Source organism: Plectrocnemia conspersa, unplaced genomic scaffold (assembly GCF_051122295.1).
Source record: "Plectrocnemia conspersa isolate PC_06_02 unplaced genomic scaffold, ASM5112229v1 ptg000010l, whole genome shotgun sequence".
NCBI classification, from domain to species: domain Eukaryota; kingdom Metazoa; phylum Arthropoda; class Insecta; order Trichoptera; family Polycentropodidae; genus Plectrocnemia; species Plectrocnemia conspersa.
Genome location: NW_028277174.1, coordinates 8,344,327 through 8,364,119, shown reverse-complemented (window position 1 = coordinate 8,364,119; position 19,793 = coordinate 8,344,327). Strand labels below are relative to the sequence as shown.

General features: G+C 27.9%; 2 protein-coding genes across 25 annotated transcripts in view; one reads left to right on the top strand and one right to left on the bottom strand.

Annotated features, from left to right (window-relative positions):
* Syn (synapsin) overlaps window positions 1-19,793 on the bottom strand; it is a 138,892-nt gene that overhangs the window by 54,168 nt on the left and 64,931 nt on the right. The window lies entirely within an intron of this gene.
* The window catches only part of LOC148230545 (metalloproteinase inhibitor 3-like), a 35,289-nt gene continuing 17,349 nt past the window's right edge, over window positions 1,854-19,793 (top strand). The window contains exons 1-15 of one of the 24 annotated variants that reach the window (XR_015810995.1): window positions 1,907-2,097; window positions 2,162-2,244; window positions 2,315-2,423; window positions 2,508-2,629; window positions 3,550-3,686; window positions 3,828-4,124; window positions 6,820-6,926; window positions 6,985-8,892; window positions 8,956-9,038; window positions 9,109-9,217; window positions 9,303-9,424; window positions 10,334-10,470; window positions 10,612-11,016; window positions 11,102-11,181; window positions 16,221-16,331. The gene's annotated coding sequence lies outside the window, so the exon portion shown is untranslated. The other 23 variants (XR_015811002.1, XR_015811015.1, XR_015811014.1 and 20 more) reach the window with 23 other exon arrangements.

Below are 19,793 nucleotides of genomic sequence, written 5' to 3'. Positions count from 1 at the left end.
TGTCCAAATCGAATTTTTTTAATTGTAATTTTAAAGATAACTTACACATATTCAATACCAGAAAAATCATTAAGTTAAAATATTAAAAATACTCATTGACCTTGAGAAAGCACTTATTGCGCATACGTGTTAAAAGCGTAACAATATCTAGAATATATCAGCGGCACGATACATAAACCAATTTTAAGTGATCCGTGAACCTATACAACACACGCGCGTTTGTCTCAAAAACGGTGTTCGTGGTTCTAGTTGTCACGCTCTTTTGATCTCTACCAACGTACGTGGTAAGGAAACGGCAGGACCGCAAGTCAGTATAAATAACGCAATGACAAAACTAGACTTTACAACGTCTATATGTTGCACCCTTCATATACAGGTACTGACGACTTCAAGAAGGGTAACCCAAATGAAGACCTACTATTATAACTTTGCCTAAATTTTATTGAATTATTAAAAAAATACTAACTTAGCCTAGCGGTTGATTTTATTTTAGGCATATAACCAGATAACAGTTCTTGAAATTGCGTCATTTTTTAGCACAACCACGATCGAAAAAACAATACAGTGACTTAGAATGAATTGTAACACCATTGCACATTTAAGAGTTTCTAATAAGCACCTATTCATAGTAATATACAGCTTATTAAAATATTAGCATACTCAATTATATCACCAAAACTGCTTGGAAAACTTGAATAATACTATTTTACTTGTTTGTGTTTATATCATTTAAACATTATTTTTATATAAGAAAAGCTGTGAGTGTATAGTAAGTTTTGTTAAATACATAAAATTCAGTCATAAAATTTGTTATTATCAAAACGGCAATTCTGAAATTCAAAAATGATACAGGTTTTTAATTGCAAACTAAACTTTTTATAAATCAATTTTAACCTTTTTCATTTCAAATTAGACCTTTTTCATTGCAATTTAAATCTTTTTCATTTCAAATTAAACTGTTTTCATTTTCAAATTAACGTATAAATACATAAGCTGCTTCGAACAAGCATTATAAAATTTGCAAAAATTGGTCATACAATAGAGACACGGTGAGAGACGCAGAAGGAAGACGAGTCAAATGTATCGACACTATAGATATAGGCTAATCGTCCAGAAAGCATCGCAATAACATATCACGACAATCCCAGCCGCTGTATCGAAATCACAGCAGACAATAATACAACTCGCCGACTTCCAAGACCTGCAATCTCAACTCCACCGCCTAATAGCAGCATCCACATTTCTCTACATGTATAGTAATTTCTGAAATCTTAAGTTTTAAAGTGAAATTATGTGCATTTTGCACGGAAAAATTGTAGGCATGTGACTCAGTCTTCAAAGATGATATGTTAAAAATAAACTCTTATTTTTTATCATCATTAATTTTTGTATCATTTGCATTTAATTGCTCATGTAGAAAGTATGCACTATTGCTTTTTAATTGTATATGCAAATGTCGTACAAATATGAACTACATTTTCAGCTGTATTAATAGGATGCAACTGTATCATTTTTGAAACCCAATGAAATAATCTAAGTGTATTTTATTCCCTGAATAATAGCTCGTTTAGATAGTTTATAATGAATTATAATAATAATAATTCTATAAACTAGTCGTGAATAGTAAATATATAAAGACAAGCAAAAGATTTTAAAATTAATGGAATATTAATAACGTTATTGATGGTTTCGACATTCATTAATGTTATTATATTATAAAAAAATCACGAATAATCATAATATTTTAAAATCAATATCACGACTTTAAAACTATATATTAAATGCATTTATCACTATATTATATCTTTTATAAGTTAACAATACAAGTGGCATTGTACGTAAACATTATCAATATTTAGAAATCTGTTTTTTAATTTTATAAAATTATAAAAAAATCGACCCTTGTTTACACGTACAAATTAGTTTAAAACACAGCAATTCTTTTAGTATTTTTTTCTAGTATATTTACATAAAAAATGCTGCAAATAAAATCGATTTGTTTGACAATATTGTTGATGACAGTGCAGTGGATGTGCGTCGATAGTTGTACTTGCCGTGAATTTCATCCTCAATATCATTTTTGCAATGCAGATTTTGGTAAATTCGCTCATTTTTACTATTTTCTTTTACAAAACTATATTTCAAACAATTTTTTTAATAGCTATTGCGGCAACTCCCACGGAATTGATTGTCGTTGACTCTGAAACCAACGCTTATTCGTTAACAATTCACGAAGTCTTCAAGGTTAATAACACGTTATTTAGTTTTGTATATTTTAATTTCAATATAATGTTATTAAACTAACAATACATAGGCAACAGTAAATGGACAAGTAGTGATCACCAACAATATAGTATATACCAGTAATAGCGATGGTCTTTGTGGAATAAATTTACAATTGAACCAAAAATATTTAATTGTCGGTTAGTTGAACTTTATAAATTATAGTTTAATAAATAAATATGTAAAAAAATTATGTGAATTCAAATGATTATTTATTGATTAAGGTGGCGTGACTAACGGTCAAGGAATCATAAGCATATGCGAATTTAATACCTTGTTTTCTTCAGTGAGTCCTCAACAATTACTTGGATTCAAAAGACTGTATGCTAAAGGATGTGAATGCACGGTGAGAAATTTTTTTTTATTTTTAGATTTGGTAATCTTTTGTAACATTATATTAAGCACACTCAAGTGGTCATTTTTAATTAAAAGTATAAAAATATTGACGCCTGATAATAATAATTTTGTATTTTATAAAATAAGCCAGTGTGTTTTTATTTAATCCACAGAGGTAAATTAAATAAAACCATTTTTTAATATATAATTTAACATTGCCATAAATTAATAATTTAACATCTTTCATTTTATTGTGAGAAAAATGTTTATAATGACATAAATTTTACTTTTTTAAGGCGATTTCCAGCGCGACTAAGTCAGATTATATCTCACCACTGACGTAAAAAATTTACACAAAAATAAATTTAATGGTTAAGATACACGATTTTTAAAATAAAATTTGAAACTCTTTCTAAATTAGGTTTTAAAAGATTGTCTTACTTAAGATTTCAACGCTGATTTTCCTCGATATTCTTTTTCCACTTTCATACGAACACGTACAAGCCACGAGTGTAAAATTTGCAGAAATAAGTGCAGTATACTGTCATCCAAAGCACAAAATCAAAATAAAAGACTGAAGGCTTTTACCACGTTCTTGATAATAGATTCTTTGCTGCAAGGGACTACAGTGCTAAGTACACGCAGTGGAGATCTAGAGTCTAGATTCTAGACTAATTACTCGTTAAGTTAATTATTTTATATCAATTTTGCGTTGCAAAATAAATAAAATGTTTTATTCATATGCATAACTATATTTATAAGATCCATAATAATATTTTTTTTAAATTAGAAAAACATTTTTTTTAAAATTAATTGCCTGATATTTTTTTGCAAAATGATACGTTTTTTGTATTTTTTTGTTATTTATTGCATTTAAATATGGATTTAAATTATTATTTTAATTTCTCACTTCCTTACTTTTCATTTTAGATCAAAATGTGTCTAGATGACGATTGCAGCACGCTGTCGTATGGTAAAATGTGTGTCGCAGCACCATACGATAAATTAAATTGCTTCTACAAATACGGAGCCTGTGTTCCAGCTGGCAAAGAATGCCATTGGACCGAGTAATATTTATTATTAAATTAACTAACTTTTATTTAATAAATGAAACTCTGTTATAACGAATGTGGTTTATTGAAATTGCATTTAATTATATCAGAGTTTCAGATCCTCACTTATTTAATACCTTTACTTTTATATTTCAGTGATTGCTCTATTGATGCCTGTGTTGGACTAGTAATCTGAGTGCAATGTACATAATATATTTTTAATAAATATCATATTATTTTAACATATAGTATTTCTTTAAAAAAAATATTGAACAGCATTTCATAAATCAACAAAAAAAAAAACAATATCAACTCTGTAAATATTTGTAATACATATCGTAAGCATTTGTTGTATTATTTGCAATACACGGAGCTCAATCACAATTAATACACATTTTCTAGTAAATTATCCAGTCTTTGAAAATCGTTTCAGCTGAGTGGACTTGTTAAAATGTATTCATTTTTGGTTTCGATCTTAATCTATATTTGTATGTTTATTAACATAAATCATGCAAGAGGGAATGACAATCACCCACAAACTTTTTTTGTAAATCAGATTTTGGTATATTTAAATCAGTTTCTTTTTAAAATCAGAATAATAATAAAATTGGCAAAACATAATACTCATTGTAATGAAAATATTTTAACAATGTTGATTGTTCCTTGTAATGTAATTTTTACAACAATAAATAGCAGATATATACAAGGTATTTAATAATTCATTTTTTTGTATGACTATCAATTACCAATACTATATTATATATTTTTTATGGTAAATATTTTAAAATACTAAAAAAGCTAAAAAGTTCATTCGTAACGGACTATACATAAATTTAACGACGATGTTTGACGGTTTTCATTTTGTTCTGAACAATCCTTATTTAGTGACGGGTACTAAATTTGATGAATTAATTATTTATATTATATATGTATATATAGTGGCCCAAAAAAATGAAAGTATTTCTTAAAGCTAATTATTAAACCATTGTTTTAAATATGTTTAGAGATCTGTGATATTGATATGGTTTAAATTAAATTATTATTTCAGATACGTGATGGAAAAAGATATAAACTTTAAAAATAATTATTTTTTTGGCTTATATGTATATTTATTTTATTACATTATTATTTATAAATTCAGGAAGAGTTATGAAGAATAGAGCTTATACTGGAGACTCTGTTTATATAAAATCGTACGATGAGGTAGCCCTTAATCTTAAATTTGCATTTAAAGTTTTGTATCAAAACAGGTGTCCATGCCAGGTTAAGTTTTTTTAATATATCTACTAATTTAAATATGATAAACAACCAGGTCCATGTAGAACGCTCTGAAGTTAGTAGCGAGAGAGTTTTTTCGATAACTGATGTCGACATATCTTGGACTTGAATTAAGACACACAAAACAAAATTAACTAGTTATTAAGAAAAGCTTTTCAAACTTCTTAACAAAAATTATCTACCTGTTGATTGAGATGAATGATACAAGGGATTTCATGTATTATTTAAAGGTATTAAGAACTTATAATTTTGTACCGTAACCTAAATTTTTATCTCTTATTTAATATGTGACAGTTTCACAAAAAATTTTTTTTTTCAAATTAATAAAATATTTTATATAAAACCAAAATATAAACTGAAAAAAGGGTGTCCCAAAATTAACACAATATTTATTGCGATAATTTTGGGAAACATTTATTTATTATATATAATTATGCGTTGACCTTATATGTCCTAATTATTTTCTTACTGCTAAAAAAGACTAAAAGTGCTGAAAAAGAACTGATTTATATTTCTGTGGCAAAAAATGTGGCAAAGAGCTTTTTTTGTTGTTGAATACATACATACAAGATATTCTTTATGAGTTAAAGTAGCTTAATATTAGAGAATTTTTAACACCTAATATGTACGACCTAGCACGATTTTTTTCAATCATTACTTAATTGAAACTTTTTGGCAACGAAATATCTGGAGCAAATAACACAAATAACTAGTACAAGAAATAGTAAAATTGAATATGATAAAAGAAAATTACACATTTATAAAAACTTACTAATAAAATGTTTAATGTATTTTAGAGCTTTACACAATTTTAACCGACATTTAAATATTAGTTTGTACTACATGTCACTAAAATTTATATAGCTAAACGCGAATGAAATAAAAATCATAAGTTTTGTATAGTTAATATATAGTTGTTCGAAATCCATGAGGCGCGACAGACACGGTAAACACGACCTCACTCTTCCAGCTCTGGAAGCCGGCTAACAAGTGGCAACTTGTTCAAACTTGACACTCACTATCTCAACGGATCAGGCTATCGGACTTATTACTTAAAATAAATGTAACGGCAGCAGTTGCTGCTATACAACTTCTATCACCGTACTTTTTTATCACACCTCGTATATAAATCGTTTGGCTCTCGACATTCTTTCATAATTTTTGAATTTTTGACTCTTTCATTACCTATTCATTTAATGTTCAGATATTTTCATTTTTGGTAAAAATGTCACTTTATCTTGTGCATTAGTATTATTTTAAATTGATATATATTTTAATAAAAGCAAATTCGGTTTCTTAATATATTTTTTTTCAATGTATGCTAATAAATTAAATATGGAAAATAAGCAAATAAGAGCAATATTTTATTATTCATGTATTTCGCAAAACACATATAATGAGAGTTATTGTCAAGAAATTAATAAAATAAACCAAAAACTGTGACGTCTAGTATCCGAATTATACGATCAAAAAACACGACAATGCATGATCGACCCTACAAAATTGTAACGAATTGGACTATAAAATCCACAATAATTACCAGACATATCGCCAGTATATTTTCGCTTATTAAAGCATAATGATACATTTTTATTGGGTAATAAAGTTTTTATTAACCAAGCTTCTGCCAAAAGTGCAATTCGTGGTTACATCTACTCTAGACAAATTTAGCACCACTGAAATAAATCTAAAATGTGTCGATTTTAATAGTGCTTATTTTGATTAATAAAGTTGTTTTTTAGCTAAGAAAAATATATTTAAATTTGCAGATCATAGACTGTAATTATTTTCTTAGCAACATAATACATATTAAGCATTTGCATCTCTTCACAATTTTTATATGTTCTAATTAATCTAATCTACGTTTTAGGTACGCTATTGCGACAATAATAAAACTTGTGATCGTTATAATAGCAAATTTAATGACATATGCCCAGCTGATTTGAGGACTAGTAACAACTGCAGTTGAAAGCCGAAGTATTCTAAATTTTTGATTAAATAAATTTTTGATATGATATAAATATATTAATTTCAGGACTGAAGAATTGCATCAGTGTTTGTATAATAACGTGTGGTTATAATATATATTAATATATTATAACCCAAATGAAGACCTACTATTATATCGATTATTAATAACTTTGCCTAAATTTTATTGAATTATTAAAAAAATATTAACTTAGCCTAGCGGTTGATTTTAGTTTAGGCATAGAACCAGATAACAGTTCTTGAAATTGCGTCATTTTTTAGCACAACCACGATCGAAAAAACAATACAGTGACTTAGAATAAATTGTAACACCATTGCACATTTAAGAGTTTCTAATAAACACCTATTCATAGTTATATACAGCATATTAAAATATTAGCATACTCAATTATATCACCAAAACTGCTTGGAAAACTTGAATAATACTATTTTACTTGTTTGTGTTTATATCATTTAAACATATTTTTCGGTATGTATTTTAGAAGTAGGGAATTCGTCTTAAATTTTATTTTTGCTTTACATTACATTACTTACTTCAAGATAAAAAAAATCAAATTAGACTATAAGAATATAGTTTACAAGCTTTTCAGCCAAAATATTGCAAACTTATAAGTCATAGAAATAAGTCAACCCAATGTTATATAAAAAAAGCTGTGAGTGTATAGTAAGTTTTGTTAAATACATAAAATTCAGTCATAAAATTTGTTATTATCAAAACGGCAATTTTGAAATTCAAAAATGATACAGGTTTTTAATTGCAAACTAAACTTTTTATAAATCAATTTTAACTTTTTTCATTTCAAATTAGACCTTTTTCATTGCAATTTTAATCTTTTTTGTTTCAAATTAAACTGTTTTCATTTTCAAATTAACGTATAAATACATAAGCTGCTTCGAACAAGCATTATAAAATTTGCAAAAATTGGTCATACAGTAGAGACACGGTGAGAGACGCAGAAGGAAGACAAGCCAACTGTATCGACGCTATAAATATAGGCTAATCGTCCAGAAAGCATCGCAATAACATATCACGACAATCCCAGCCGCTGTATCGAAATCACAGCAGACAATAATTCAACTCGCCGACTTCCAAGACCTGCAATCTCAACTCCACCGCCTAATAGCGGCATCCACATTTCTCTACATGTGTAGTAATTTCTGAAATCTCACGTTTTAAAGTGAAATTATGTGCATTTTGCACGGAAAAATTGTAGGCATGTGACTCAGTCTTCAAAGATATGTTAAAAATAAACTTTTATTTTTTATCATTATTAATTTTTGTATCATATGCATTTAATTGCTCATGTAGAAAGTATGCATTATTGCTTTTACATTGCATATGCAAATGTCGTACAAATATAAACTACATTTTCAGCTGTATTAATAGGATGTAACTGTATCATTTATGAAACCCAATGAAATAATCTAATATAAGTGTATTTCATTCCCTGAATAATAGCTCGTTTAGAAACTTTTTAATAAATTATATTAATAATAATTCTATAAACTGGTCGTGAATAGCAAGTATAACGTTATTGATTGTTTCGACAGTCATTAATGTTATTATATTATAAAAAAAAATCACGAATACTCATAATATTTTAAAATCAATATCACGACTTTAAAACTATATATTAAATGCATTTATCACTATATTATATCTTTTATAATTTAACAATACAAGTGACAGTGTACGTAAGCATAATCAATATTTAGAAATCTGTTTTTTAGTTTTATAAAATAATAAAGAAATCGACCCTTGTTTACATGTACAAATTAGTTTAAGACACAGCAATTCTTTTAGTATTTTTTTCTAGTATATATACATAAAAAATGCTGCAAATAAAATCGACTTGTTTGACAATATTGTTGATGACAGTGCAGTGGATGTGCGTCGATAGTTGTACTTGCGGTGAATTTCATCCTCAATATCAGTTTTGCAATGCAGATTTTGGTAAATTCGCTCATTTTTAATATTTTCTTTTACAAAACTATATTTCAAATTTTTTTTTAATAGCTATTGCGGCAACTCCCACAGAATTGATTGTCGTTGACCCTGAAACCAACGCTTATTCGTTAACAATTCACGAAGTTTTCAAGGTTAATAACACGTTATTTAGTTTTGTATATTTTAATTTCAATATAATGTTATTAAGCTAACAATACATAGGCAACAGTAAATGGACAAGTAGTGATCACCAACAATATAGTATATACCAGTAATGGCGATGGTACTTGTGGAATAAATTTACAATTGAACCAAAAATATTTAATTGTCGGTTAGTTGCACTTCATAATTTATAGTTAAATAAATAAATATATAAAAAATATTGTGTGAATTCAAATGATTATTTACTGATTAAGGTGTCGTGGCTAACGGTCAAGGAATCATAAGCGTGTGCGAATTTAATACCTTGTTTTCTTCAGTGAGTCGTCAACAATTACTTGGGCTCAAAGGACTGTATGCTAAAGGATGTAACTGTACGGTGAGCAATTCTTTTTTTATTTTTAGATTTGGTAATCTTTTGCAACATTATATTAAACACAAATTCAAGCGCTAATTTTAAATTAAAAGTATAAAAATATTGATGCCAGATAATAACACTTTTGTATTTTATAAAATAAGCCAGTGTGTTTTTTTTTAATTCACAGAGGTAAATTAAATAAAACTATTTTTTTATATATAATTTAACATTGCCATAAATTTATAATATAACATCTTTCATTTTATTGTGAGAAAAATGTTTATAATGACATAAATTTTACTTCTTTAAGGCGATTTCCAGCGCGACTAAGTCAGATTATATCTCACCACTGACGTAAAAAATTTACACAATAATAAATTTAATGGTTAAGATACACGATTTTAAAAATAAAATTTGTAACTCTTTCTAAATTAGGTTTTAAAAGATTGTCTTGCTCAAGATTTCAACGCTGAATTTCCTTGATATTCTTTTTCCACTTTAATACGAACACGTACAAGCCACGAGTGTAAAATTTGCAGAAATAAGTGCAGTATACTGTCATCCAAAGCACAAAATCAAAATAAAAGACTGAAGGCTTTTCCACGTTCTTGGTGATAGATTCTTTGCTGCAAGGGACTACAGTGCTAAGTACACGCAGTAGAGATCTAGACTAATTACTCGTTAAGTAAATTGTTTTATATCAATTTTGCGTTGCAAAATAAATAAAATGTTTTATTCATATGCATAACTATATTAATAAGATCCATAATAATATATTTTTTTTAATTAGAAAAACATTTTTTTAATAATTAATTGCCTGAAATTTTTTTGCAAAATGATACGTTTTTTGTATTTTTTTGTTATTTATTGCATTTAAATATGGATTTAAATTATTATTTTAATTTCTCACTTCCTTACTTTTCATTTTAGATCAAAATGTGTCTAGATGACGATTGCAGCACGCTGTCGTATGGTAAAATGTGTGTCGCAGCACCATACGATAAATTAAATTGCTTTTACAAATACGGAGTCTGTGTTCCAGCTGGCGAAGAATGCCATTGGACCGAGTAATATTTATTATTAAATTATCTAACTTCTATTTAATAAATAAAACTCTGTTATAACGAATGTGGTTTATTGAAATTGCATTTAATTATATCAGAGTTTCAGATCCTCACTTATTTAATACCTTTACTTTTATATTTCAGTGATTGCTCTATAGATGCCTGTGTTGGACTAGTAATCTGAGTGCAATGTACATAATATATTTTTAATAAATATCATATTATATTAACATATAGTATTTCTTTAAAAAAAATATTGAACAGCATTTCATAAATCAACAGAAAAAAAACAATATCAACTCTGTAAATATTTGTAATACATATCGTAAGCATTTGTTGCATTATTTGCAATACACGGAGCTCAATCACAATTAATACACATTTTCTAGTAAATTATCCAGTCTTTGAAAATCGTTTCAGCTGAGTGGATTTGTTAAAATGTATTCATTTATGGTTTCGATCTTTATCTATATTTGTATGTTTATTAACATAAATCATGAAAGAGGGAATGACAATCACCCACAAACTTATTTTGTAAATCAGATTTTGGTATATTTAAATCAGTTTCTTTTCAAAATCAGAATAATAATAAAATTGGCAAAACATAATACACATTGTAATGAAAATTTTTTAGCAATGTTGATTGTTCCTCGTAATGTAATTTTTACAACTATAAATAGCAGATATATAGTGGACGTTCTGGATATATACAAGGTATTTAATAATTCATTTTTTTGTATGACTATCAATTACTAATACTATATTATATATTTTTTATGGTAAATATTTTAAAATACTAAAAAAGCTAAAAAGTTCATTCGTAACGGACTATACATAAATTTAACGACGATGTTTGACGGTTTTCATTTTGTTCTGAACAATCTTTATTTAGTGACGGGTACTTAATTTGATGAATTAATTATTTATATTATATATGTATATATAGTGGCCCAAAAAAATGAAAGTATTTCTTAAAGCTAATTATTAAACCATTGTTTTAAATATGTTTAGAGATCTGTGATATTGATATGGTTTAAATTAAATTATTATTTCAGATACGTGATGGAAAAAGATATAAACTTTAAAAATAATTATTTTTTTGGCTTATATGTATATTTATTTTATTACATTATTATTTATAAATTCAGGAAGAGTTATGAAGAATAGAGCTTATACTGGAGACTCTGTTTATATAAAATCGTACGATGAGGTAGCCCCTTATCTTAAATTTGCATTTAAAGTTTTGTATCAAAACAGGTGTCCATGCCAGGTTAAGTTTTTTTGATATATCTACTAATTTAAATATGATAAACAACCAGGTCCATGTAGAACGCTCTGAAGTTAGTAGCGAGAGAGTGTTTTCGATAACTGATGTCGACATATCTTGGACTTGAATTAAGACACACAAAACAAAATTAACTAGTTATTAAGAAAAGCTTTTCAAACTTCTTAACAAAAATTATCTACCTGTTGATTGAGATGAATGATACAAGGGATTTCATGTATTATTTAAAGGTATTAAGAACTTATAATTTTGTACCGTAACCTAAATTTTTATCACTTATTTAATATGTGACAGTTTCACAAAATAGTTTTTTTTCAAATTAATAAAATATTTTAGATAAAACCAAAATATAAACTGAAAAAAGGGTGTCCCAAAATAACACAATATTTATTGCGATAATTTTGGGAAACATTTATTTATTATATATAATTATGCGTTGACCTTATATGTCCTAATTATTTTCTTACTGCTAAAAAAGACTAAAAGTGCTGAAAAAGAACTGATTTACATTTCTGTGGCAAAAAATGTGGCAAAGAGTTTTTTTTGATATATATTTTAATAAAAGCAAATTCGGTTTCTTAATATATTTTTTTTCAATGTATGCTAATAAATTAAATATGGAAAATAAGCAAATAAGAGCAATATTTTATTATTCATGTATTTCGCAATACACATATAATGAGAGTTATTGTCAAGAAATTAATAAAATAAACCAAAAACTGTGACGTCTAGTATCCGAATTATACGATCAAAAGACACGACAATGCATGATCGACCCTACAAAATTGTAACGAATTGGACTATAAAATCCACAATAATTACCAGACATATCGCCAGTATATTTTCGCTTATTAAAGCATAATGATACATTTTTATTGGGTAATAAAGTTTTTATTAACCAAGCTTCTGCCAAAAGTGCAATTCGTGGTTACATCTACTCTAGACAAATTTAGCACCACTGAAATAAATCTAAAATGTGTCGATTTTAATAGTGCTTATTTTGATTAATAAAGTTGTTTTTTAGCTAAGAAAAATATATTTAAATTTGCAGATCATAGACTGTAATTATTTTCTTAGCAACATAATACATATTAAGCATTTGCACCTGTTCACAATTTTTATATGTTCTAATTAATCTAATCTACGTTTTAGGTACGCTATTGCGACAATAATAAAACTTGTGATCCTTATAATAGCAAATTTAATGACATATGCCCAGCTGATTTGAGGACTAGGAACAACTGCAGTTGAAAGCCGAAGTATTCTAAATTTTTGATATGATATAAATATATTAATTTCAGGACTGAAGAATTGCATCAGTGTTTGTATAATAACGTGTGGTTATAATATATATAATAATATATATATATATATATATATATATATATATATATATATATATATATATATATATATATATATATATATATATATCTTATAATAATATGAATTTTTTTTAAAGCTTTACAGATATATATATATATATATATATATATATATATATATATATATATATATATATATATATATATATATATATATATATATATATATATATATATATATATATATATATATATATATATATCGGTAAAGGTTTAAAAAAAATTCATGTAAATAATAGTTTATATGTATAATATAAATATTAATTATTTATGTTAAAAAAATAAAATCAAAGTTTTTATCAAAAATAGTTAGAATTCAGATAGCTTATTTTTTGTACTGATAGATAAGACATATCTGTCATTTGACATTTTCCTGTTCATTTGAACAGTTATACGAGTATACGTATGTTTAGACAGTTGTGTAAAAATGTTTAAAATTTTTTACCTGCTTTTTGCGCTTTTTACGTACATTGATCTAGCTAATTTAGCATTTCCGAAAGTTCTTCATACAAATTTTCATTTGAAAATCTACCAGCATTGGTTGTGTCAACCAAGCTGGAAAATGTATCTCTTTTAAATCAGCAAATCGTTATTTAAAATCAGTTGATAAAGTTTGCAGATGGTCCAAAATAACACGTTTAGCATTATCAGTCACTTCACATTTTTGGAGCCAGTAAAATTTTTCAAAATTGTTGTTGAAAATATTTTTTTTAGATAATATGATAAAAGTGGGAAATGCAAATATCTTTGCTTTTGCATCGACAAGTGTTTTCTCCGATCCTTGAAGTTGGCTATTTAAAATATTTAATTTTTCAAATATATCAGTTAAATAGCTTACAAATGCTTTACCGTCGACCGTCATCAAAAACTTCATATCAGATCGGTTGCTTAAAAAATCACAAAGGGTATCGAATAATTCCATAAATCTTTTTAAGGAATTTCCTTTTGAGAGCCATCTTACTTCAGTGTGAAGTAACAGTCTTACGTGTTCCGCATTTTGTTCTTCACAAAATAGCCTGAAGAGACGCTCAGATTTAGCACTAGTTTTAATCATATTGATACACTTTATAACGGAATTTAGTACCTCATTTAGAACAGGTGAAATGTATTTAGCCACCAAGTTTTCCCTGTGAATAACACAATGCACCACAGTCATATCTGAATTTAGTTTATTAAATATATCTTTGGAGGAAGTGGTACTTTCTAATGATTTGCAGAATAACATTTCTTCTGCAAATTTTTTTTATCAATATATCTTACGTAAGCTAGCAACACGGCTTCACTGTCTCTCAAAGTTGATTCATCCATTTGTAGTGAAAATTTTCTTGTTTTCAGCTTTTCAACAAGTTGGATTTCAACGTTTTCACTCAATTCGTCTATTTTTCTGCAAACAGTAGTGTTGCTGAGGGGCATAGCCTTCACGAGTTTGTCATCTTGTTGTAGAACTGTTTTAAGAAATGCTGATATTGTTGGCTTGATTAGATCCTATTCTATAGTTTATTTTTTTCCACATTTAGCGATGAGCAATGAAATTTGGTAACTAGCCTCAAGACTACGATCAATACTTGCAGTTTGTGCACAATATAGATTTGTTAATGTTGTTCGTTTTCCAAATTTTTCTTTAAGATTTTGAAAGAAAATAATATCTGAATTAATATGAGTACTATGTTTCGCCTTCAAATGTGCTTCAAGACGACCTCGTTTCATTGTTTCATTGGTAAAGGATTTCTCACACATAAGACAAAAAGGTAGACATTCGTCATGCCCAGCAGGTATAAATCCAAATTTTAAGAAATCCTACGCACGTGGGTATATTTAGTCGTGAACGAGCAAATTATATTTATATGTGGAATATTTGATAATTTCCGACGTGTCCCATCTCTGAAGCGTGATGTCCCATCTCTGAAGCGTGGTGCCCCACCTCTGAGGCGTGGTGCCCCACCGGTGGGGCGTACGCCCCACCGTGGGAAACACTGCTCTAGAGCTAAACGGTTCGCAAAGAACTGACTTTACTTTAAATGCCTTTAAAACACACAATTGTTTTGATTTATATTTTAAGCTGAGGGATCAGTATAAACAATTGACAACACTTTACGCTACAACTGCATGGTCATAAAACCTAAAAATTTTTTTGTTGATATTTCATATTGTTCATTGCCATAAATTAGATAAGTCGGGACTGTCGAACAGGAAACACAAAAGAAATTTCTCCGTCGTACCCACTAACATAGCCGACGACCGGAACTATGCAACTATGGAACTATGAAAAAATTATACCTGATAGTAACCGCTCTAACTCGGGACTTCGGGCATAAACGCCAAATAAAAGCAAGGCGTTAACCTTTACCGGACCGAGTTAAAATTATTTTTGTTTCTGAAATATTTCAAAATTTTTTAATTTTGAGTATTAATCGAGTAATTTTCAAAATACTCGATTATCAAGTACTTGAAAAATAGACAAGTATACTCGAGTATCGGGTACTCGATTACTCGAATTGGAGACTCTAGTCTGAACGTGCTTTTTTAGCAGCAGGCAGCTTAGGAACCAAAATCAGATCAAGGCTAAATGATGAAACGCTTGATGCTTTGATGTTACTTCGTGAGTTTTATTCAAAATAATGTTTTCCATTAATTGGGTCTATGAATGTACATATGTACATACATTGTCAAAAGTTCATTTTTTATCTTCTCAAATAAATATATAAGACCTTCCCTTTTTTATTTTTATTATATTATTGTCTATTTTAGGCCCAAGACTAAAATTATACTTACTTTATACATTGTACGTTATAAAAAACAGATGTAAAAATATATTGTATTATTAATTTTAAATTATTTTTATCGATAAAATTACATGAAAATTATCCCGGGACTGGTACCGGGATCCCGGGATCGACTAATTGCAATAGCAAAATCCCGGGATCAATATTTTGCCCCGGGATTGGAATCCTTAGTGCTAACTGAAAAACATGCCGGCATGTGCGGGTTGGGCATGAGAGTCGGCGAAACACGTCTATTTTCAGGTGATTTATTATTATAATTTAATGTTAATCGATGTGTAAATTATCAATTCGTTTTGTCAGGTGCCGTTGACGGTGATGTTGCAAGAATATATTCGTGCAATTGAAATAGAAGATGGTATTACATCAGCAGTGAAGAGCGCAGAGGATTGAGGACGGAATACAAAAAACAATGTAAATAAAATTATATGCTTGAACAAATTACATGTCTAATTTATTATTGATGTTGAAATGCGAAACCTTAGAATCTCAGTTAATTTTTAATAAAAATCTAAAAGCGACAGACAGTTGGCAATGTGATTCAGATAAGCAAAGCAGTAGCTTAAAATATCGGATACACTTGTAACCCGCACCAAAGCGCTGTCATTCGTTTTTTGAGACGCTCGAAACGTTTCATAGAATCTGTTCAAAACTGCTATAAAAAAAATTAAGACAACATGTTTCAAGCCTTTCTACAAAATCGATTTTAAGTGCTTTCAAAAAGTCCTCCTCTTTCATCATGTGTCACGCAGGAAAGTCTAATAAAGCAGAGAGAATAGCGCACTTTTAATAGGTTTCTTAAACATTTTTCTGTTCAAATTAAAATTGCTTGACATGAGCATTTAAAATAAGTGATATATATACATATATAAATATCAGTATATTATACAACAATTTTAGAAGCAATGCACGTATCAAAATGAAAATAAAACATAATTGTGAGAGGTTCATCCAGATATGCAGTTAACGCTAAGGTGATTCAAACTACAATTTAGAAAAGAAAATAGCAACGCGTTTTATCAAAAGGCTTTATAATTATAAAAACATACTTAATATCACAATTGCGTAACAATTATATAATAGTGCCAATATATTTTATAATATTCGGAGATTTTATCTCTCAATCAGTATCCGCCCATTAACCGCTCATTGAGCATAATAAAAACTACCATTTTTTGCGTAAACTATGACATAGACAATGTGTCTACCGATGTAAAAATTGCTCAGAGACAATCACACGCATAAAAAGCAGACGATCGCACAATTCGAGACGACAGACAACCAGACTTAGACGAATTATGATTTTGAATACTTTGGCTGCTGCTGATAAAATCAAACTGGCCTACTTGGATTTGTTCGCCTGTTTATGCATGGTAGTTATTTCCTTTTTTTATACAAAGAACATTTTTGTATAACAAAAAAAATAATGAATTACTTAAAATTAAATTACGGGAAATAGATATTTCATTGTTGCACATTTCATGAAAATAATATTATAACAATAATACAAAAGAATAAAATGTATTATTTTTCATCTTTAAAATCAACGGCTAATCTCGCAAGTACCGAATGGAACAAGACAGAATTAAGTATAGAATGATTAAATATATGTACAAATAAAGTTATTAGTACAGAATAAAACTCATTTGCAAAATAATAAACAGTTTTTTGCGTCCCAGTTTCAGAAATTGATTATTTTTTTACGTTATGTTATGATGTATGGCGTCTTGTAATGAATACTTTTAGGCTTCGTGGCTCATGATAAAAATAATTTTGAAAGATAAAAATAATTGACCTAAAAAATCCAGACATAATATGCTGTGCAAATTTTATGATGCCAGAGCTTGTCGTACGAGAGTTTTTGATGCTTCAGTAAACAATTTTTCTGCTTTATACTATAAATAAATATTATAAAATACAATTATATTAATGCGAATTTATGTAATATGTATCTTGAATCAATAACTTAAATAAACATTATCTGTATATTTCTTTACGAGCTGATACTATTTACATAGCTTCAGCTGTTGAGATGTTTCACTGAAACATGAGACTGAAGCTAAATTATTTAAAATTAATATATTACTATAATAATTTACACGTAATCAGACTTACTATTGTTTTATTGTCACATCGTTTGATCTTTACGAACCACGTGATAAAGTAGTTCGTAAAGGTCAAAAGATAATAGTGAATCACCTGATCAACGACATTTTTAGAATTGTCGATAATCTGTTGTTTTGCAATACTCAATAATCAAATCTTAGTCAACTGCTGTGTATTTGTAAATGACAAACACGACGGTTGTTCACTTAAGCTTATAAAACTGTGGGAGATTCAACCATCTGCACAATTTGTTATAATTTAGAGGCCATTCTAACAACTATTTTGAGCAGATAAAAGCACGCACAGATTCAAAACATCAACCGCATGAACGGTTGCCATTATAAGATTCCCCATAAAGGTCGACGATATACCGTTACATTTTAATTAGAATCCACTACTATTTGCCTCTTAGCCATACACCGTGGGGGTGTTACCCTGAGCTTCATTTTAATTTTTATTATACAATAATGCTCTTTTCATATAATAAATACAAATATTTTATTGCTTTTGTAAACAAAAATTAGTAGGAGCAAATTTAATAATAACTATATTAATTCTATTTATTTAAAAGATCGTTGAAATTCTGCGCAAATTAAAAAAAATCAGATATAAGTAGCAAAATTATAGAATAAAGTAAGTGCTATTGTGGGTTAATCAAATTTATTCATTTAACAATCCAGGACTGACGAGAGAGAAAAGTGGGAAGGGTGTCGCATGAAACGAAGAAAGAGATAAAGCATGCTATTTTGTGTAACGGTACGTCCAGACGAAATGGGAATCTTATGAAGCGAACGACTGTAAACACGAGTATGATTAACGGCTAAAGGTATAGTACGCATGCGCGACCAATTCAATTCCCGATAAACAATTCACGGCGTACGCGTATCGAGTACGCAAGACAGCCCGCGCTGCAGCCAGCTTTAGCCGCTCCCTCGGTATGGTTGTTTGTAGCCGTTTTTCTGTGCGATTACGTTTCATAATTACTTAAATTAAAAAAATGAATAAATGATAAAAATATTTAGCCACTGGTAGTAATTTATAAATATTTACAAATACCGTGTTACCAGTTTTCCGGCGTTTATTTGACTGCAAAATCACACACTTAATTCTCAAAACATATTATTCAAATCGATAAGATGATTTTGGTTTAATAAATCGCTTATTGTTTTAAGTTTATGTAAAATTAGACCCTGCAAGATCCCTTAGATTTCAAAGGAATTCCTTACAAAAGGGAAAATTGAACAAAATATCTTACTGTAACTTAAATATTAACTTTAAAAATAATTTGAAATACGAGATATCTAAACTATTATGCGAAGTATATTTTTCTTCACACTGCAGAGTAAAAAATTGAATTATTTTGTAAACTAATAAAAATAAATTGAATTTAATAATGTTAATTTTATGTTTATTAAGGTTAAAGTGAGAAAGTTATATTATTAGTATAATTAATCATAATTTTTAACATTGTTTTAAAGCAGAATTCTAGAAACTAAATTAAAAAATATAATCACAATTTATTAAGATATGTTCTATTAGGGAATTGAAATGCATAAAATAAAAATTGTAATAAAGCTATAATTATATTAGTGCAATTATGATTATTAAATAAAATTTGTAAAATTCAATAATAATGAACTAGTAAATATTTTTATTTACTATTAACACCATCTTTCGGTTTTGCTTAACTACGACTTGCCACGATGATTTAAAATAATTACTATTTATTTTATGTTTAAACAATAGGTTTTGTAAAATGCGTTTAATTAA